The sequence below is a fragment of the Myotis myotis genome, unplaced genomic scaffold (genome assembly GCF_014108235.1).
Source record: "Myotis myotis isolate mMyoMyo1 unplaced genomic scaffold, mMyoMyo1.p scaffold_m19_p_8, whole genome shotgun sequence".
In the NCBI taxonomy this organism is placed as follows: domain Eukaryota; kingdom Metazoa; phylum Chordata; class Mammalia; order Chiroptera; family Vespertilionidae; genus Myotis; species Myotis myotis.
Window position 1 is genome coordinate 70,335,865 of NW_023416390.1, and position 21,930 is coordinate 70,357,794.

The 21,930-nt window shown below is 37.8% G+C and overlaps 1 pseudogene; it reads right to left on the reverse strand.

The window, feature by feature from the left end:
* Positions 1-1,713: 1,713 nt before the first annotated feature.
* LOC118662068 lies at positions 1,714-21,114 on the reverse strand (annotated as a pseudogene).
* Positions 21,115-21,930: the final 816 nt, after the last annotated feature.

Sequence of the window (21,930 nt, forward strand, 5' to 3'; positions counted from 1 at the left end):
GGAGGAAAATATTAAATTTTATTTCAGGCATGTTGAATTGAGGTGTTGATTTCTTTAGTTTTTCTTTGTCACTCACTCTTGGTGTTGTGTTGTACATAATATAGATTTGGGCAGATTTATAGTGACACCTATCCATGATTATTATATCATACAGAATATTTTCATTGCCCTAAAAATTCTCTGTGCTATGCTTATTCATTTCTTTCTCCCTTGACCCCTGCCACAACCCTTGGCAACCACTGAACTTTTTACTCTCTCCAGTTTTGCCTTTTCAAAAATCTTACCTAATAATAGACAAACATGGTAATGGACCATACCTTCACTATGCCTCCCATTGGCTAATCAACAAGATATGCAAATTAACTGCCAACAAAGATGACGACCGGCAGCCACGGAGCTGGAACGAGCAGGAGCCTTGCTTGCTCCAGTGATGGAGGAAGCCAAGGTTCCCTGCCTGCCATGGCTGGCTCTAAGCTACACTCAAAGCAACAAAGTTTCAATTATACAAGGTAAATAAACCCCAGAAACCTGCTTTCAGCCAGCCGTTGCCACTGAACTGGAGCCTTGGGTTGCCCTGGCGATGGAGGAAGCCAAGCCCTGGCTGCCTCTGAGCTCCACTCCAGGCTACAAAGTTTCAATTATAGAAGGTAAATAAATCCCAGGGGAAAAAAAAGAAAAAAAGGAGAGGCTGGGAGCTTCTGTTGCTGGGGAGGCTTGTCCAGCCTGAAAACGGCCCTCAGCCCTTCACCCAGACTGGCCAGGCACCCCAGTGGGGACCCCCCACCCTAAAGGTGGTGTGGCCAGCCTGAAAACAACCATCAGCCCCTCACTCAGGCTGAACAGGCACCCCAGTGGCACCCCAGCAGGACCCCCACCCATGCACCAGGCCTCTATCCTATATAATAAAAGGGTAATATGCAAACTGACCCTAACAGCAGAAAGACTGGGAATGACTGGTCACTATACACACACTGACCACCAGGGGGAAGACGCTCAATGCAGGAGCTCCCCCCTGGTGGTCAGTGCGCTCCCACAGGGGGAGCTCTGCTCAGCCACAAGCCAGGCTGACCGCTGCCAGTACAGCGGTGGTGGTGGGAGCCTCTCCCACCTCCTCAGCAGCGCTAAGGATGTCTGACTGCAGCTTAGGCCTGCTCTCCACTGGCAAATGGACATCTTCCAAGGGCTTCTGGGCTGCCAGAGGGATGTCTGATTGCTAGCTTAGGCCCAATCCCCCGGGGAGCCAGCCTAAACCATCAAGTGGTCATCCCCTAAGGGGTCCCAGACTGCAAGAGGGCACAGGCCAGGCTGAGGGACACCCCTCCCCCCCCACCCACATGCATAAATTTTTGTGCACCGGGCCTCTAGTGTTATATAATTGGGATCATACAATAGGTAGCCTTTTAGATTGGCTTCTTTTATTTAGTAAAATGCATTTAAATTTCCTCCTTGTATTCATGGCTTGGTAGCTCATTTCTTTTTAGTGTTGAATAATAGTCCATTGTCCAGATATACCACAGTTGATGTGTCCATCAACCTGCTCAAGGGCATCTTGGTTCCTTCCGAGTTTGGGCACTTATGAATAGAATTGCTATACTAAGCATATGTGTGGAGGGGAAGGAGTCTCTACTCTCCTGGCCCAACTTTAGACATAGACAGGCACTGTGTTCCTGGGACTTGGAGGACTTGGTGTGTTCCTGGGACTTTTTTTTTTTTTTACAGGTATGGTTTGGGGCTTCTCTTTGGGGAGTGCAGTTTAGATTCCAAATCAGGTAGCAATGGCAGAGAAGGACATTTTAGATTCAGAGACTCTTGTTCTCTGCTGATTTCCTTCAGTTTAGCAAGCAGCAGTTCTCTCTTCAGTCTGTCTTCTTCCTCTTCATCAATATTTTGAATTTGCTACATTTCCACTTGGTATCTTCCAGTTTCCAATGCTGGCTTTTTTCTCTCTCCAGCATAGATGCCTTTTCTTTTTGCTTTTAGCAAGTTCTTCTCTTTCCCATTCATCCTCCAGCTTCTCAACCTCTTGTTTTACAACATGGCTTCTTTGATCTTTAACAAAATTTTCTTCTCTTTCCTCAACTGGGTTTAGAATCCTTGCTTCTTCATGCTCATCTTTCTCTTGAGATTTCAGGTCCAAAGGAAGAAGTTCGGGTTCCCATTTGTTTTCATAACACATAACTGTTTGTGGAATAATAGGAAGTTCTTCTAGTGTGAAGTCTTCGCTGGTTTGCACTCCTTTTGTACACTGGTATGTAAAATCACTCTGGCATGCAGCATTTTTTCTTGATATTTGTTCTTTTTCTTTCTTTAGAGAAGCCTTTGGTAGACAATTAGAATATGTTTTTTATATCCAGTTCTCTCTCCTTTTCCTTTAATTTATGATGTAGTTGTTGTAGCTCCTTTTGAAGAACTTTATTTTCATCATGAGCATCATATGCCCTTTTCTTTTCAGCAAGCAACTGTCGCTGGAAACTGTTACTTCTCAGTTCAAGGTTTTTTGATAGTTCCTTAATTTTTCTCTCAGTGTCATCTAATCTTAACTCTGCTGCAACTAGTTTCTTTGCCAAATCATCTAGCTCAGATAGGTGTCTAGCTTCAGAGATCATTTTCTGTTTCTTTAAGGAAAATTTTGTCTTAAACTGTTCACCTTCTGCATCTTTCACCTTTTTCTCAGTTGCCTGTTCTTTCTCCTGAGATTTTCGTAAGCGTTCTTTGAGTGCTGTGATCTCATTGTCATGACGAGTAATAAGTTGTGATGTTTCATTTTCTGTATCTTCAAACTTATTCCTGTCTGTATTGAAGCCTTTGCAAAGCCTTATTTTCTTTTAGCTGCTCAGCTAACTTGATGTGGAGTTCAGTCACTTCATTCTGCAATTCACCGATTTTTAGCAGTCTTGCAGAAAGAACCCGTTTTGTAACGAGATCAATATCTTTCCGAAGTGGCTCCCTATTCAGGCTCTGGGAGCGAAATCCCACTCGGACTTTCTTTCTGTTTGATGGACCCTTATGACTTGGTTTCTTAGGGGCTTGGTGATGGACTTCGCTATCTGAAAACTGTCTTCTAGGATATTTTTTCTCACTACTCCGATGTGAGGAGGGATTGACCAGCGATGACGGGCCAGAAGACTGTGGTGTAGTTTCAAAATCAGATGAACAATAATAGTAATGGTGTTTGCCTTATTTTCTTGGTCAGTGTCTGGACTTCTTTCTCTTTTGTAAGAATACTTACTATTCTGTCTGTGTCCTTGACCCTTTCCTTCAATGGCAGCTAAACTCTGCCTTATGTCTGCAGAGGCAGCTTCTTGCTGCACATCCAGCAATAATGTTTCCAAGGTTTCCTGGAGCTAAGAATCAGGAGGCTTATTCAATTTACCACAATCCCCTATATTCTCTCCCTTACTGTACTTGTCCTAACCTGTCTGGGAATTTCAGTATGGAACCTTGGACATAATTAAATTTACATCATTATGAAATAAAAGCTGCATATATAATAATTCCTATTGTTAAAGATACTTACGTTAATAGAGGAAGTCTGCCATAATACTACTAATGTCTAGGATTAAAAATAATAAATTCTAAAGTCTAGCTACATCTAAGTCTCTATTAGTCATTTGATAAGTTACTTAACTTCTTCGGACATAGTTTCCTCATTTTAAATTTAATAATATTTTAAAAAGTAGGTATACTTGTGTGTCTCACTTTTATCTAAAGATGAAGAAAATACAGCATTTACCTCAAAGGAGTTTGAACTGTAGCTTATGAATTATTTGTTTAATATCTAAGATCCTTCTATGTGCAAAAGTTATATGACTCCAGATTCTTATGTACAAGAGAAAAAAGTCAGATAAAAATAAATAAAATTATTTAGTCACACTAGATAATATATGAAGTTAGTAATACAATATTGCTTAATTCAGCCTGACAGATTCCTATTGATTTCAGTTTATGAGGAATTTGAATTGTGTTTCTTTTGTCTCTTTTGATTAATAGAATATCTCAGCTTATCCAAAGATTCAGTCATCCAAAATTCTCCTGTGTATTAGATTTCAAATAAATTGAACGCTTTGTTCCAATAAAGCTTGGCTTTAATAATAAATAAAAGAATCTCTAAAAGTTAGCTTGAAACACAGTACCTCCAGAATTCAGGTAATAAATACTTTTTAGTATTATTAGATCTATTTCACACAAATGGTCATTGCATCATCTCACTTCTTTTTGTACTTTGAATTTTCATCTTTTCCTGGGCTAGAAATATGAGTAGGATATTCTCTCATGATGCTGGGCAGGGGCGGTAGCCACAGCACCCAGTCAGCCACACAGTCATGAGGGAAAACAACTGATACTCTACACTGTACCGTATTGTCAGCATTTTGGGGGTGTTGAGTTGTGTGTTCACATAACAGCATGTCTACAAAACTCTCATCTCTGTCTGCTGCTTCTGGTAAAAAGGAGCAGAGAAAGGCAATACTCTTGAGCTAAGACTCAAGATAATTCTCACGGTAAGGTAAGTTAGGGTAAGCTATGCTGTTCAGTAAGTTAGTTATATTACGTACATTTTTGACTTACAATGATATTTTTAATTTACAGTGGATGTATTAGGACACAACCCCATTGTAAATTGAGGAACATTTGTATTACAAAATAATCCTCCAGAGGGTGGTATAAATTCATGTGCAGTCTCACTTTAGTTGGAAATAAATTAGAAAATGTTATGGATAGTCAGTTTTTTTGCTGTGATTTTTGTGATATTATGTTTTCTTAGTACAGCTTTTCCTAAAATGCAAGATACTAAAATGACTATTCATGATATCTTGAAATATAATGGTTGACATTAAAGTACGTATGTCAATAAATTTGTATCCTATTCTATTAAAGAAAATATTTTCAATAACAATAGATTGACAATTCAAAGATCTGTATGTTATAATCCTAAGTTATTATGAACTATTTGTCTGTGGGTGTGAATGTGTGCGGTGCAAGAGAAAATGTATATGTGTGTATCTATCTATGTATCTTACCTCTGCTTATATGAGGGGTGGTGAATGTTTCAATTTCCTTATTTTTTTACTTTCGGAGAGGTTTTTACCTTTTAACACCAACATCAATTCTAACAGCACTTGAGTATTCTAGAATTCAAATCAATTTTGATGCCAGCTACCTGGACTTAGTGTCAGACTCTGCAAGGTTAAGACTGAGCCCAAGGGAAAAGTCGCCCAATGGAGAATTCACCTAAGACTTCCCTCACCTCAGATACCAAACCCAAGTCCCCAGCTAGCTTTCTTCTGACTGACTGGCTATAATTTGGATGTCCCCACAACTAGCTCCTCAGGTTTGATTTCTTGCTAAAATAACTCAGAGAATTCGCTCAAGAAGGCACTTTACTTATCTTTACTAGTTTATTACAAAATGTACAAATGAACAGCCCAATAAAGAGTTGTACAGAACAAGGTCTCAAAAGGTCCCAAGTGCAGGAGCTTCTATCCCCATAGAGTTGGGCTGTATCCCCTTCCTCACATGTTGAGGTTTTTGACAATTTAGAAATTCTCAATTTGAATAATTTGAAAGCTGAGTTCCTTAAACTAAAAAGAAAAAATTAAATAAAACACATAAAAAATAAACCACATAAATAGGGATTTTCATGAAGGTTTCATTACAAGTGCATGATTGATTAAATTATTGATTTGTTGTGATTAACTCAAACAATCTTCAGTACTTCTCTTATCCCCGGAAGTTGGAAGGTGAGGGTGAAAGTTCCAAACTCCTAATCAAGTCTTGGTCTTTCTGGAGATCAGCTACCACCTTGAAGCTATCTAAGGGTTAAGCAGGAGAGCTTCCTTTAAACAGAGGATGTTCTTACCTCCCTTTCCCTTAGGAAATTCCAAGGGATTTAGGAGCTATATGCCAGGAACCAGAAACTAAAAACAGATACCACACTCTCAGTATTTTTTTTAAATTATAGTATACATATTGTTTTTGTAAAAAGAAAAAGAAAATAACATAAAATCTGCTATTAGCAAAATATACATTTTATATACACTATCTGTAGAGTATATGTAAAATTTATAGATAGTTGTTTCATTCAACGGATTTCACTGAACTTATTTCTTGAAAATGTTTAAAATATATCAGAAAGCTTTTAAACTATGTTGAACCAGGTTTATAATGGTCACCTATATGGCATGATATAAGGGCCACAAAACCATACCTTTTTACTATCACCATCACCACTGTACTTGTCACAGAGGTTGAATTACTACATAATGTGCATTTATGTTTGTCTGTTTCTTGCATGAACAGCATGCAAAAGAAATGCCAACATTTGAAATAAACCCTGATAACTTGTTCATCTTCTAGTTGCAAGTTTGTATCCTTTAATAACATTTCCCCAACTCTTCTAGCCCCCAACCCCCTCCCCTGGATTTTTTAGATTTGACATATTAGTGATATTGTACAATATTTGTCTTTCTCTAGATGACTTCTCTCATTTAGTATAATGTCCTCAAGATTCATCCATGTTGTTCCAATATGTTTTTGGCTGAGTCTTTAGTTATAATAGCATAGATTTATAGAACTTTTGAATTAGAAGTAAACTGATATATCACCTAGTCTGCTTTCTGAAGAGTGTTTGATTCTCTATAAAGTATAGATTAGCAAATTATTTATTTTCATTGGGAAAAATCTGGCCCACCTCATGTTTTTGTAAAAAATATTTTTTATTGGGAAGAAGAAGAAGAAAGAGAAGGAGGAGGAAGAGGAGGAGGAGGAGGAAACCTTGAAAAGCAATGCAATTCTTCATTTAAATCTCATGAATGCCAGAAGGATTCCATTCTGTTTTGTTGTTGCTGTTTAATTTTTAAACTTCATGCAAAATCTCTTTAAAATTCAGAATTTGCTGTCTTCGAATTAATAAGCCACTGCTCCAGCTTCCACAATTAACTGTTATTTGTCAGGTGGCTGTCAGATCTTGCTAGTGGAAATCACTCTAGCCCATTTTAAGTCTTTTCAGGTATGGCTACTCAATCTGGTCAACCCAATCAACACAATATTTTGATTCCAAGCAACAAAATATTTTTTCCTCTTAGAAGGCAGGGCACAAACTAAGGTGTCATTATACATTTTTTTTTATCTTAAAATTTGTTTTAAATTGTAATTTTAATATCAAAGTTTGGTTCTAATCAGAAAAGCCCAAATGAACTTCAAATGTTTAGTTCAGATTAAAATTTACATTTACCAAGCAACTAATTGCTTAATTTTGGTGAAAAAAAATGAATAAGACATAATGTTGCCTTCAAGGAACTCACAACCTAGTAAATGACAAAGTGGTGCAAACATAACTTTAATACAGAGAAATTGAATATAATTAACTGATATCATGCATCAATTTCATAGTTTATGATATATAGGTAGATATAGATGAGATAGCAATAGATATAGCTATAACTATAGATATATAACATAGATATATAATTACTTGGCCTTGTATTAAATAGAACATATGGGATGAAGCAAAAGACAATTGAATTTTGCTTTCTGGGAGAGACTAGGCAAAGATTCAGAGCATATCATGTTCTAAGTGGACAAAAACTCTAAGAAACTGGAAACAGAGGGAGTGCACTGCACCCTTCTGTATGAGTATTAAGTAGTTGAGTGAAGGGAAGGAGTCAGTGAGGAAGAACTGTCAGTGAGACTGGTCCTGAACAGATGCTAAAACAGAATGGACTTTGGGAATGCAAAATGTAGAGATCACTATATGAATGTATCTTGGCTACTGTCAAGTTTAGTTGAACAGAGAAGAGGAATGGAATAAAATTATTTTAAAACACTCAGGTGTTTAGCTTTACCTGGTTACTGGAAATACTAGGCTACTTAGCTTCATATCATCTGAGCTTCCCCCCCCCTTAACAGCTTTACCAAACATAACTAATATACAGAAAATTGCACACATTTAATGTACATAATTTAATAAACAAATACTCATTAAATCATCACCACAATCAAGATAAATTCATCACTGTTAAATGTCTCCCTGTGCTCCTTTGCTTTTTGTGTGTGTGTATGCATATGCATGTGTGGTAAGAACATTAAACATGAGATTTCCCCTCTTAACAAATTTTAAGTGTAAAATAGAGTATTGTCAACTACACCCACTATGTTTCACAGCAGAGTTTTAGAACTTATTCATCTTGGGTTGAAAGTTTATATCCACCGAAAAAAAAACCCAGCTGTCCCTTTTTTCCTCCCTTCAGCCCCCAGAAAACACCCTTCTCCTCCATACGTCTGTGAGTTTGATTATTTTAAATACCTCATATAAGTGGGATCAAGCAGTATTTGCCTTTTGTTAACTGGTTTATTTCATTTAGCAGGTCCTCCTCCAGGTCCATCCGTATTGTTGCATGTGGCAGGATTTCCTTCCTTTTGAAGGCTGAACACTATTTTATTGCATGTGTATACCACATTTTCTTTATCAATCATCCCTCGATGAACATTCTGATTGTCTGCACATTTTGGCTATTGTGAACAATGTTGCAATTATATAATTTTGAGATCCCGATTTCAATTCTTTTGGACATATAACCAGAAGTGGAATTCCTGGGTCACATGATAGTTCTATTTTTATGTTTTTGCCTTCATACTATTTTTCCATAGCAGCTGCACCATCTTACATTCCTACCAACAGTGTAGAGAGGTTTCAATTTCCCCATATTCTTGCCAACACTTGCTATTTTTTATAATAATTACCACTCTAACATATGTGAAGTAATATTTCATTGTGGTTTTAATTTGCATTGTGGTTTAGAGATGTTGATCACCTTTTCATGTGCTCTGAGTTTTCTGCAAGAAGTTGGTAAGTTTGTCTAAATATTTCCAACAATACAAAGACAAATACTCCACACTCCTAAAAAACACGCACAACACACACAAAAAAAATAAAACGACTTGATTAAAAAGCTAAACCACTTTGCATGTGATGTTCACAAAAACAGATGCTTTTCAACTGTGGGTTATGAAAATGTTCACATAAAATCTGGGCCAAAATAGCTGAGACTCCTAAGAAGAACATTCCAATTCCAAAATCTGGAACAGCCAGCACAGCTGTGCAACCAGTTTGTGGGACTTACTAGGGCAGCAGCTGGGCATGCACTAAACAAAGAACATAATTCCAGTGCTTTAGAAGAAAGAGTGCAATGAAAAGCACAGCTTAATCTTCTCTTGATAGAGCAATAAACTCATATTATTTTTTTAAAAATTACTAAATAATCAGCACGTTAAATAACATGCTATTTTAAGGCACTCTGAAAAGTTCATGTTCTTTATATCTCCGACACTCACTACTGTCACTCACACATGGCTGCTAAGTCAATTTTTTTAGTTCCCTTTGCTTTTTAAATTGGGCATTTGGAGTAACATAATGTTCCAATTTCTTGAGAAAATTTGATTTAAAATAGGAGAACCAAATAAGGTCGAAATCTACAGCATAGCCTTTCGGGAAGATGAATTAGAAAATTTAGAATTTCCTAAAGGTTCCTAACATTAGACTTTAGGGAAAAATGCTAAAAACAGACCTGTCAGGAGAGTTAATGTTTGCCTTGATTGGATTATCTCTTCAAATATTTTGGGAGAAACTAAGATGGCAGCATAGCTAAACACCGGGAAATTGCTGCCTCCCACAACAATTTCAAAAATACAAAAGACAAAACGGACATCATCCAGAACTACAGGAAGGCTGGCTGAGTGGAAATTCTACAACTAGAAGGAAAGAGAAAAGCAAACTGAGACCCAGAGGAGGTGCGGAAGTAAAGTGCAGAGGTATGGAGGCTCGAGCGCTCGCGGAAAGGGGCGAGCACCTGAGGACGCGGCTGTCTTTTTGAATCAGGAGGGAGTCACAAGCTCCTGACTGCTCTGAACTCCGGTTCCGGGAAGTCTCTGGGGACCCAGGACTCACAGGGAGAAACTGGACTGTGTGGAAGCAGGCAGAACTCTGAACTTGAGGACGGCTTTCCCTCAGAGGTGCTTGCAGCAATTATCGGGACACTGAGATACGCGGCCACTTAGGGCAGGGCTGAGGACCCGCCATAGCTGCTTGCTCCGCCCTTTGATTCCCTGAGACCCCGCCCCACCCAGGCTGAGGCAGAGGCGTTTGCATATGAATGCCCTGGCCCTTTGCAACCTGAAAATTACCTAACAAATTGCAGCTGGGCCAGACAGAACAGGAACTTCCAAGATAAGGCCCAAGGCTCCACAGCAGCTTGCATTCCTTCACAGCTGGGCCTCCTCTGGGCACCTCCAAACTCCAAAAAAGGAAGGGGAATCTGCAGTTCTCTTCGTAGCTCCTACCGGGTAACCTCAGGCAGAGGCTAAATTAGAACCTCCTTAGATCCAAGAGCCAGTGTACCCAGTTGTCAGAGGGGGACCATCCAGATTACAACTCCTCAGATCCATAAGGGACAGACTCAGGGTGCAGACTCAGTGAACACCAAAGCCCCACTGCAGCAAGTCCTGCTCCAGAAGGGTGTCTTCAGCACAGAAGTTCTCCCACTTCAGACACAGCTGGTTCTCACTGCCAGTTGGCCTGGAGGTCAATTCCTCCCAGTGATCCTACAACAATCAAGGCATAACTACAACAAGACTGTGCACAAAGCCCATTAGGGGGTGCACCAAGAGTTTCTACCTCAGGTAACTGGGGAGGCTGAGCCACTGGGCCCTACAGGACACCTAGCACACAAAACCACTCTACCAACACAGGGAAGCATAAAAAATGTGGAGACAAAGAAACAGGTCACAAATGACAGAAATGGAGGAAAGCAAATGACTGGATATAGAGTTCAAAACCACGTTTACAAGGTTTTTCAAGAATTTTATGGAAACCGCCGATAAATTTAGTGAGACCCTGGAGGATATGAAAAAAGACCAACTAGAAATTAAGCATACACTGACTGAAATAAAGAATAATATACAGAGATCCAACAGCAGACAAGAGGATCCCAAGAATCAAGTCAAAGATTTGAAATACAAAGAAACAAAAAATACCCAACTGAAAAAGAAAAAAGAAAAAAAGATTCCAAAAATACAAAGATAGTGTAAGGAGCCTCTGGGACAGCTTCAAGCATACCAACATCAGAATTATAGGGGTGCCAGAAGAAGAGAGAGAGCAAGATATTGAAAACCTATTTGAAGAAATAATGACAGAAAACTTCCCCACCTGGTGAAAGAAATAGACTTACAAGTCCAGGAATCACAGAGAACCCCAAACAAAAGGAATCCAAAGAGGACCACACCAAGACACATCATAATTAAAATGCCAAGAGCAAAAGACAAAGAGAGAATCTTAAAAGCAGCAAGAAAAGATAGTCAGTTACCTACAAGGGAGTACTCATATGATTGTCAGCTGATTTCTCAACAGAAACCATGCAGGCCAGAAGAGAGTGGCAAGAAATATTCAAAGTGATGAATAGCACGAACCTACAACCAAGATTACTTTATCCAGCAAAGCTATCATTCAGAATAGAAGGTCAGATAAAGAGCTTCACAGATAAGAAAAAGCTAAAGGAGTTCATCACCACCAAACCAGCATTATATGAAATGCTGAAAGGTATTCTTTAAGAAGAGGAAGAAGAAAAAGGAACTCTTACCATTCGCCACAGCATGGATGGAACTGGAGAGCGGATAAATACCACATGATCTCACTCATTTGTGGAATATAATGAACAACATAAACTGATGAACAAGGACTGACCCAGAGCCAGAGAGGCATTGATTGGACTGTCAGGCCTTGGAGGGAAGGTAGGGGAGGGTGGGGGTAAGGGGGAAAGATCAGCCAAAGGACTTATATGCAAGCATATAGGCCTAACCAATGGACATGGACAACGGGGGGTGGGGGGTGAGGGCATGAGCTGGGGGTGGGGGGTAGGGGGTAATGTGGGGATAAGGACATATATGTAATATCTTAATCAATAAAAAAAATATTTTGTTGCAATATATGTCAACCGTAGGCTGATTATCAAGGGGGGTCTTGAAAAAATTTTTATAAATATTGTCATGTGATCTTAAAAATAAACTAGGTCATGAATGAGTAAAGCCAGATTGAATATGGCTTAAGAGCAGGAGTGGTCATGTCAGTCTTTTATAGCAGGTGAGTTTCATTACTGTCTTACACCTCCTTTTTCTAAAACCTGCTTATATTCTCCCCACCTGCTTTACCATCATCAGGATGCTTTTGCTTACTTGAAAGAATCAATATTATCAACAAAAAAATCTGAATTTAATTCTTTCACAGAAGTTGTAATATTCAAAACAGATTTGTATGTGTAAAAATGGCTTCATCCATTTTATTGGTGTGCATGAGCATTTTTATTATTTTTATGAGAATCTGATGTCTCTGTACATGTAAAATGATGACCGTGTGTTGTAACTGAGCACAACGAAGCTTCTGATTATTAACTGATGGCCGAAGGCAGAAACCGACATTCTTGCCAGGATAGTGGAAGAGGCCACTCACCCAGGACCAAGGAGGATGGTCTGACCTGAATGGCACGTACATAGATACTACTAGGAAAATACTCTCACAAGTATTTCTGAATGCAAGGAAAGGAGATATATCTTGTCAATGGTCTCATACACGAGATAGAAGTTTTGTGCAGGGAATGAGGTTTTGGGATGAAAAATGTCTACTTCTTAGAAATGGGCAAATGAGGTCACTGGGCATCCTTTCAGTTCAGTGATGAGTCTTGTCTAATGGGCCCTTGGAGGAATATCTGACAGTATATGGGCTTGCACTTTGTATTGACTTTCTATAGCTAGATTATTTTGCAACTCTATAGGAATAAAGTTAACTTATGGAAAAATAATAGCAACGCAAAATGTTCATTGCTCATAATGCATATGAGCTCATATTATGTTTCGCCCATAAGAATGCTCATATGTATTAGCAAATGTATCATTTACTAGAGCTGTCATAACAAAGAAATACAGACTGAGTGGTGTAAGAAACAGACATTTGCTTTCTCATAACTTAGAAAGGCCAGAATTCTGACATCAGTGTATTACCAGGGACAGTTTCTTCTGAGTCCTCTTTTCTTATCCTGTAGATGGCTGTCTTCTCCCTATGTCTTCCCATGTTCTTCCCTCTGTGTGTGTCTGTGCCCTAATCTCCTCTTCTTATTAGGAAACTATCATCAAATTAAGGCCCAAACCAATGACCTCATTTTAATTTAACTATCTATTTAAATACCTTCTCTCCAAATACAGTCACATTTTGAGGTATTCAGCATTAGGACTTCAACATATACATTTTTAGAGAGACACAATTCAGCCTGTAGCATCATATTACTTAAGGAATTGCAAAATATCTCCGAGAAGGGCTCATTTCTATTACATGATATATTTGCACATACATACATATAATATATGGGTATGTATATTATATATTTTTATATTCATGTAATTATAGTTTTCCTTTTATGAAAATTTTAATTTATTAGGAGACAAATGAGAGATATGCTGGAGTTTGTTAAATAAGGGCCTATCTCGTGATTACAGAAAAGCAAGCTTCCATGCTAGCAGGAAAGTCATGTGATTTTAATATATTTTGCTCATCCCCTATGTTTGTTAAGCATCTATTGTTAAGATAATTTTTAATTATTTTAAAATTAATTTTTAATTATTTTAAAATTAATTTTTGAGGTAACATTGGTTAATAAAAGTATGTAAGTTTCGAGTGTATAATTCTATGGTACATTGTATATATTTATTGCCCAAAGTCAAATTATATGTTTATCACCCAATGTCAAATGTTTTTCTGTCACCACATATTTGATCCATTTACCCTTTATTACCCCTCCACCCTTCTTTCCTTCTGGTAATAACCATACTCCTGTCTTTTTTTTTTTAATATATTTTATTGATTTTTTACAGAGAGGAAGGGAGAGAGAGATAGAGAGTTAGAAACATCAATGGGAGAGAAACATCGATCAGCCGCCTCCTGCACATCTCCTACTGGGGATGTGCCCGCAACCCAGGTACATGCCCTTGACCGGAATCGAACCTGGGACCCTTCAGTCCGCAGGCTGACGCTCTATCCACTGAGCCAAACCGGTTTCGGCACTCCTGTCTTTCTATGAATTTTTGTTTCTTAATTTTCTTGATACACAGTAGTCAGATTTGTATGAATCTCAGTCCAACCAAAAATCTTTAGAAATATTATGAAATTGTTGTCTTAACAATTATGTAGAAAACAAATTCTCAAGGAAACTTTGACCTTAAAGTTATAAAGCACCTTCAGTTCTACCTTTTTCTAACTAAGAGAGAAGGAAAGCAGCAAATGGAAGGAAATCTGATATGTGTTTTGGTAATGAACTAGCTGTCTGTGGAATTCTATCGTTGTCACTTTACATTATCTGCCTTTACTAAAGCTTGCTGTATTAAGGTTCACTGGGACCAATATTGGTCAAACTGGCTGGTAACAGTTTGACCAATATTGATGTAATATTGAATCATGTAATGAAGCTGATTTTTAAGGGCTGATGGAAAAGTAGGGAGAGGAATAAGAGCAAATGTTGAGCTGGTCAGGCTCAGGTCCTAGACTGGAAGGCAGAGTGGGCTTCAGTTCTAATGACTCACAAACTTGACAGAAATCTATATTCCTTAATGTATAGATTACCTAATGTTGAAGAAAATGAAATATAGTTCTGCTTGTCTTAAGTATCAGTCATTTTAAATGGTTTTTGCTTAATTATTTATTCAGAGTAAAGATATTTTCCTGGACAGGTGACTCAGTTGGTCAGAACATCATCTCGTATACCAAAAGGTTGAGGTTAAATTCCAGGTCAGGGCACACACTAGGTTGTGGGTTCGATCCCTTGTCAGGGTGCATAAAGAAGGCAACTGATCCATGTTTGTCTCTCACATTGATGTTTCTCTCTCTCTCTCTCTCTCTCTCTCTCTCTCTCTCTCTCTCTCTCTCTCTCTCTTTCTCTCTTTCCCTCTCTAAAATCAATAAAAACATATCCTTGGGAGAGGATTTAAAAAAAAAGCAAAGGTATTATAAATAGTAAAATTTGGTAAATTTCCTACAAGCATGGAAAACAAATTTAATGCCAACAAAGGAAACAAAGCAATCAAGTATGATAAACCATCACATGGAATGCTTTAGTAGTCTTAATTCAAAACTGTTGTGACTAACTAAAGAGGTAAAAGACCTGGTTTCGGAAAACTACAGGACGCTGAAAAAAGAGATAGAGGAAGACATAAACAGATGGAAGAGCATACCATGTTCATGGATTGGTAGAATCAACATAATTAAAATGTTCATACTACCCAAAGCAATATATAGATTCAATGCACTCCTCAACAAAATACCAACAGCATATTTCACAGACCTAGAATAAACTCTCCAAAAATTCATCTGGAATAAAAAAAAAGACCCGAATAGATGCAGCAATCCTGAGAAAGAACAAAGTGGGAGGGATCTCAATACCAGATATCAAGCTGTATTACAGAGCCACTGTTCTCAAAACAGCCTGGTACTGGCACAAGAACAGCCATATAGACCAATGGAATAGAATAGAGAGCCCAGGAATCAACCCAAACCGCTATGCTCAATTAATATTTGACAAGGGAGGCAAGAGCATACAATAGAATCAAGACAGTCTCTTCAATAAATGGTGTTGGGAAAATTGCACAGATACATGCAAAAAAATGAAACTAGATCACCAACTTACACCATGCACAAAAATAAACTCAAAATGGATAAAGGACTTAAATGTAAGGTGGGAAACCATAAAAATCTTAGAGCAATTCATAGGCAGAAAAATCTCAGACTTATGCAAAAGCAATATCTTCACTGATACAGCTCCTAGGGCAATGGAAACTAAAGAGAAAATAAACACATGGGACTACATCAAAATAAAAAGCTTTTCACAGCAAAAGAAACCATCAACAAAACAACAAGAAAGCCCACTGCACGGGAGAACATATTTGCCAATGTCATATCCAATAAGTGTTTAACCTCCAACATTTACAGAGAACTCATACAACGTAACAAAAGGAAGATAAACAACCCAATCAAAAAGTGGACAACGGACTTATTTTCAAAAGACGACATACAGAAGGCCAAGAGACATATGAAAACATGCTCAAAGTCACTAATCATCTGAGAGATGCAAATCAAAAGGACACTGAGGTACCATCTCACACCTATCAGAATGGCTATCATCAACAAATCAACAAATGACAAGTGCTGGAGAAGATACAGAGAAAAAGGAACCCTTATGCACTGCTGGTGGGAATGTAGACTGGTGCAGCCACTGTGGAGAACAGTGTGGAGTGTCCTTAAAAAACTAAAAATGGAACTCCCATTTGACCCAGTGATCCCACTTCTAGGACTATATCCCAAGAAACCAGAAACACCAATGAAAAAGGACATATGCACCCCTATGTTCATAGCAGCACAATTTACAATAGCTTACATTTGGAAACAGCCTAAGTGCCCATCAGCAGATGAGTGGATTAGAAAACAGTGGTACATCTACAAAATGGAATACTACTACGCTGCTGTAAAAAGGAAGGAATTCTTACTGTTTGCAACAGCATGGATGGAGCTGGAGAGCATTATGCTAAGCGAAATAAGCCAGTCAGAGAAAGATAAATATCACATGATCTCACTCATTTGTGGAATATAATGAACAACATAAACTGATGAACAAGGACAGATCCAGAGACAGAGAAGCATCGATCAGACCGTCAAACCTCAGAGGGAAGGTAGGGGAGGGTGGGGGTAAAGGGAAGCGATCATCCAAAGGACTTGTATGCATGCACATAAGCCTAACCAATAGAAACAGACACTAGGGGGGGGGGTGAGGGCATAAACCGGGGAGGTGGGTAATGGGGGATAAGGACACATATGTAATACCTTAATCAATCAATAAAATAAAAACCTGTTGTGACTTTCTGAAGTGTTCTTGAAGTTTCCAATGACAGCCTACCAAATTGTTGGCAAGATGATCCATGTCAAAGAACCTAAAAATAGGCTTTAAATAGAATAAATTTTGCATATACATTTGAGCTGGAGAACTCCAAAAATAATCAATCAATGAAGTAGTTTCTAAGAGTGGATTTACCATACAATGGACCAAATAACTCATTTTTATTCTTATTTACTCTCCCCCAGCCTCAGTTTCTTCATGTATAAAGCAGGAACAACGAGAAGCCCTATTATACGGAGATATTATAAAGATTTGATATATTAACCATGCCCCAAAAAGTGCTAATAAATGGCATTTTTCCTATATTGATAATATATGCATTTTTGTGGACATTCGGTGATGCTATAAGTAGTGGAGTACCATGTTTAAATGTGGTTTTATTAAAATAATGAGGCATCAGTTTGCATTATCAAGGTTTATACGCTAGTAGCCATGGAAATGTGTTAAGAAGGCTATTTTATCGTAATAGTTTAGAAAGGAGATTATGAAGCCCTCATTTAAGGCAGTAAAGGTAAAAGAAAAAATTATATCTATGAGAGATATTAATAATCTAAAATTGTTAAAAATGTATCATAGAATGCTAAAGCAAGTGAAGGGAACAGAGAAGCCGAAGATATACCCAGATTTCTGGAATATAAAATAGAGAATTCCATAGAGAAAATTAAAACGCCTTACAGGTTCATAATGATCTGCCTCTTTGACCTTCTTTCACAGCATACATAATCGAACAAAGATGTTTTAAAAATATAAACCAAAACATATTCCTAATTTACTTACTTTTCTTCAATCAGTCCCATTGCTTTTAAGATAAAGTTCAGTCTCCATATGATCTAAGATTGCCATGAACGAATTCCTGTGCTCACGTCTCTGAGATTATTCTATGCCACATCCCTTCTCAGTTTCCATGCCTAAGCCTGACATAGCTCTCTCTCCATCTTCCAAGATACAGCAAGCACTTTCCCAGCTCAGATTTCCCCACCCACTGACTGTCTGCCTGGCTGTTATTCTTCATATGGTTAGCCAGTTCTTCTTCACCTTAAACATCATCCCCTTAGAAAGGACTTCCTGGCCACCCATTCTAAGATGGACTTCTAATTATTTTTTTATTATAGCAGCGTGTACATTTTTCTGGAGGACATCTCTTACAACATGTTAAAATACATTTGTTTACTTGTTTATCATATACCACTTTAAAAGATTTCAAGTGAGTGCATGCAGGGACAATGCCACTTTGCTTTAGCCATCATGTGCCCATCACTTACACTGTGAGCCCATAACCTGGTATGTATTAGGCAGGTGATACATACATCTCTAGGAAAGAAGGAGTCTCCAAAAAGAAATACAGAGGTCTTTGGCTTGAAAGATATCCAAAATAAATATGGATTTGTAATCATTGCTATTATCAGAGTAACTAAAACTCTCATAGTGAGTGTGATGACTAGAGGAGAAGAAATGGAAGGAGATATGGACTAGGATCAAATCCTGGGAGATGCCAATACTTTTTTTTTTTTTTAAATAAATGAACAATTTTTTTAAATTTGTAAATGTGATGCATGTCTTTTGGAAAAATAAATCAATGAAGGTTCTACCATGTATTTTCCCAACTACTTGCAAAGGTAGCCACTGTTAACCATTTGGTAAATATCTCTGAATACATGTAACAATATGCAAACGTAGGTTACATAAGTAGATGGAGAAAATGGTATTTAATAGAATTGCCCCAGGTAGATCATGGTGTTTGTTACGGGAAAATAAATCTTTCACTAGATAAGTTAAGGTAGAAGGCCAGACCTGCTAAGGAACTGAAAGAATGGAAGTATATGCAAAATAAGGAAGAATTTTTTTGTGTGTATTTTTTTAAAGAGGAATAACTTGCCTTTATCTCTGAAGAGGTAAATATTTAATAATGAGTTGGAAACAATGAAGATGACTGAAACTTTGCAGACCATGGATTTGCAATTCTCCTCTACCTCCCCCCAAATTTTAGAAAAGTATCAAAAGAAAAGAAAAAAAAAACTTCAGTGTGTGTGCATGTGTGTGCGTGTGTACGTGCTGCCACATGCATGTTTTAAATCCATCTTCATGTTTGGACAGAGATAGAAAAATAGAAAATGTGTAGAAGATATATTCTGTCCTAAACAATAACATTGTATAATAGCTGCATTTTCTAAATTTTCCTATAATATCTGGATAATTTATACTATATACTTTTAAAAACTCATATGGAAACATACTCTAAAAATTGTTCTGCAACTTAATTTTTACCATTTGGCACAAAATTAATTCCATGTAAGTACATGTAGGTTTTTAATCCTTTAATCCTTTTTTTGTGAACAGCTGAATCAAACGCCATTTTACTTCACTGTGCCAAAATTACTTCTTATCCCATATTTATGGACTTTAGAATTATTTCCATAATTTGTTTATTGCACAGCAAACTATAAACAACTTGAACAATATTCCTGTGCTCTTTATAAATATTTCATTCTTATGCTTCTTGAAGTAGACTCTGGTTCAGCACATTCTTATTTTTATGAAAATCTAGTTCCCAAAGGAATGTTAATTTTTACTTTCTCCAGCAGCATGTAGGAGTTCCTCTTTCATCACATCCTCTATCCACCAGTAATATTTTCAATTTTATAAAAGAACTTTGCTGATCTGATAGATGAAATATAGCTTGTCACTGTTTTTAAATAGCAGTTGTGGAATTGCTATGAATTAAGTTGATCATCTTTTAGATGTTTATTTATCATTTTCATTTGATTTCTATGTTGGAGTCCTTCTGTTTGCTTCCTTGATCAACCTGATTTCTTTTCTTCTCTATTCTGCTCTCCCCATGTTAGTGTGGACAGATTGCATGAATTAGCCCTGACTTCCATTTGGTTTCAGCTCAGGCTGAGCCTCAATATGGCATCATCCCCTGATAATGTAAGTGGGTGGTGGGTAACAGCCTTTTAGCTGCTGGAAACTTAACTATATTGGACCCCACCTATTAAGAAAAACACAATACTTTGTCTTCATAATATAAAATATATTTGTCTCCCTTCTCAAAATCTTCTGTTAATTGTAGACCTCACCAGGTTGCCCCACACAACATTACACCCAACCAAAGGATATTTGATTTTTAGCAAAGGACATGTGGTAGTGGCTCAGGTCCATGGTATACACTGGTCTTACAGTGTGTCCCTCAACCACAAGCAACTTGCCTGGTAGAATGATCAAATGGCCTGCTGAAGGCTTAGCTATGCCAGCCAAAGACCCCATCCAGAAAGTTTAGAGTGTAGTTCTACTAAATAGTGTACATGTCTCAAACTATTGATCAACATTTTTACCATATTCTCTAGCCAAGATGTAAGGACCAGGAGGCTAATGGTAGAGGTGAGAATGTCTTACTTTGCCCCCCCTTCCTCATGACCTTTGGTTCAATGGATTTGGGAGTTCTTATGCCCAAGGAAGCAATGTTTTCATGAGGTGCCATGGCCATGCTTTCCATAAAGTGCAAGTTGCTGTTGTTTCCAGAAGAAATAACCTTTCATGAATTTGAACCACTGGGGATAGAAGTATTGTACTGGCTAGGATTGTTGATCCTGATCACTAAAGGAAATGAGTTCCTGACATTACATTTTTACAATAGGAAACTCAAAGGATTGATTTAAAGTATATTTCAATAGTCCCTTGCCAAATAGTTCCGGTCAATAAAAACAGCAGCAATCTTATAAAGACAAGATCATCAAGGATTAAATTCTTATAAGAGAAAAGATTTGTGTCGTCCCAACAGGGAAAGGATTCATTTAGATAAGCTGAGGACAGAAGGTAAGAGGACCAGGAATAAGTTAAGTTATTTAACGCAAATCTTCTTATTAAATATGAGGCAGTTGCCACAGCAGCTGTGTTAATGGAATTGAATAGTTTATTTTCTCTCTGTTTTATTTAGCTTTTAGAATATGATTAAATTGGCAACACTTTGCAATGATATTGTAATTAATGGGATTTCGTACATTCCCCATATTAGGAATACAAAGTTTACTCGGATGAAGGACAAGTGTAGAGGTTGAGGTGTAAGACAGGACTGAAGACTGAGAGGCAAAAGGTCTAAAATGTACTGAATATCTTTAGTTTTATCCTCCAGATCCATGTTTCATTTTTTTCTACCTTGCTATCTGTCCAGAGATGCTAACATACATAGATTACATCAAAGGGGTTGTCAGAAAGAGAGCTGCCAGGTGGTCAATTAGGACAATAAGCCAAACTGAAAACAACAGCCAAATCTTTAGTCACTTGCTGAGATAATATAAGCCAGAGGCCAGAAAGAAGCGCTGGCTCCCCCAGTGTTCCATTTTCCCCCTACAGAATGACACTGGGGTAAGGGTCAGGTGAATGCAGACAGGGGGATCATCTCTGCTAAGAGTGGCTCCCACAAAAGGATCCCGTCATTCTGTAGATCTGGGAGCCAGGGAAGGGAGAGCGGGAAGGATTAGCAGCAGAAAAGTATTGGGTCAGAGCTAGTCTGAAGGTCACAGCTCTCCTCCGGGCAATCAAGCCCTCACAACTCTGTCACTCCAGGTTCTGGTAATCATTCCTGTTTTAGTCCCTTGGGGCCTAGAAATGGCACTAGCTGAAATTTCACTAAACCTGGGGTTCTGCCCCTATACCATATGGTTTCCCAATACCTATAACTCATAAAGAAACCTTTTGTATTGTCATACTTTGAGTATTTTAATTGACCCTGACTAACACACTTGTTCATGTATATTCCTTGAAAATAAAAAATTTCAGGTGTAAACTTTTTTTAATAATTTTTTTCTGTATTTATTCATTTATTATACAAATATTTATTCAGCACTTGCTGGGGTCAGAATTTGTTCTGGCCTCTATTGCCTCTGTAAATCTAGCCCACTTGAGCTTATGTTTAATGAGGAAGGAGGGCAGAAAGAAAATAAATATGATAAGT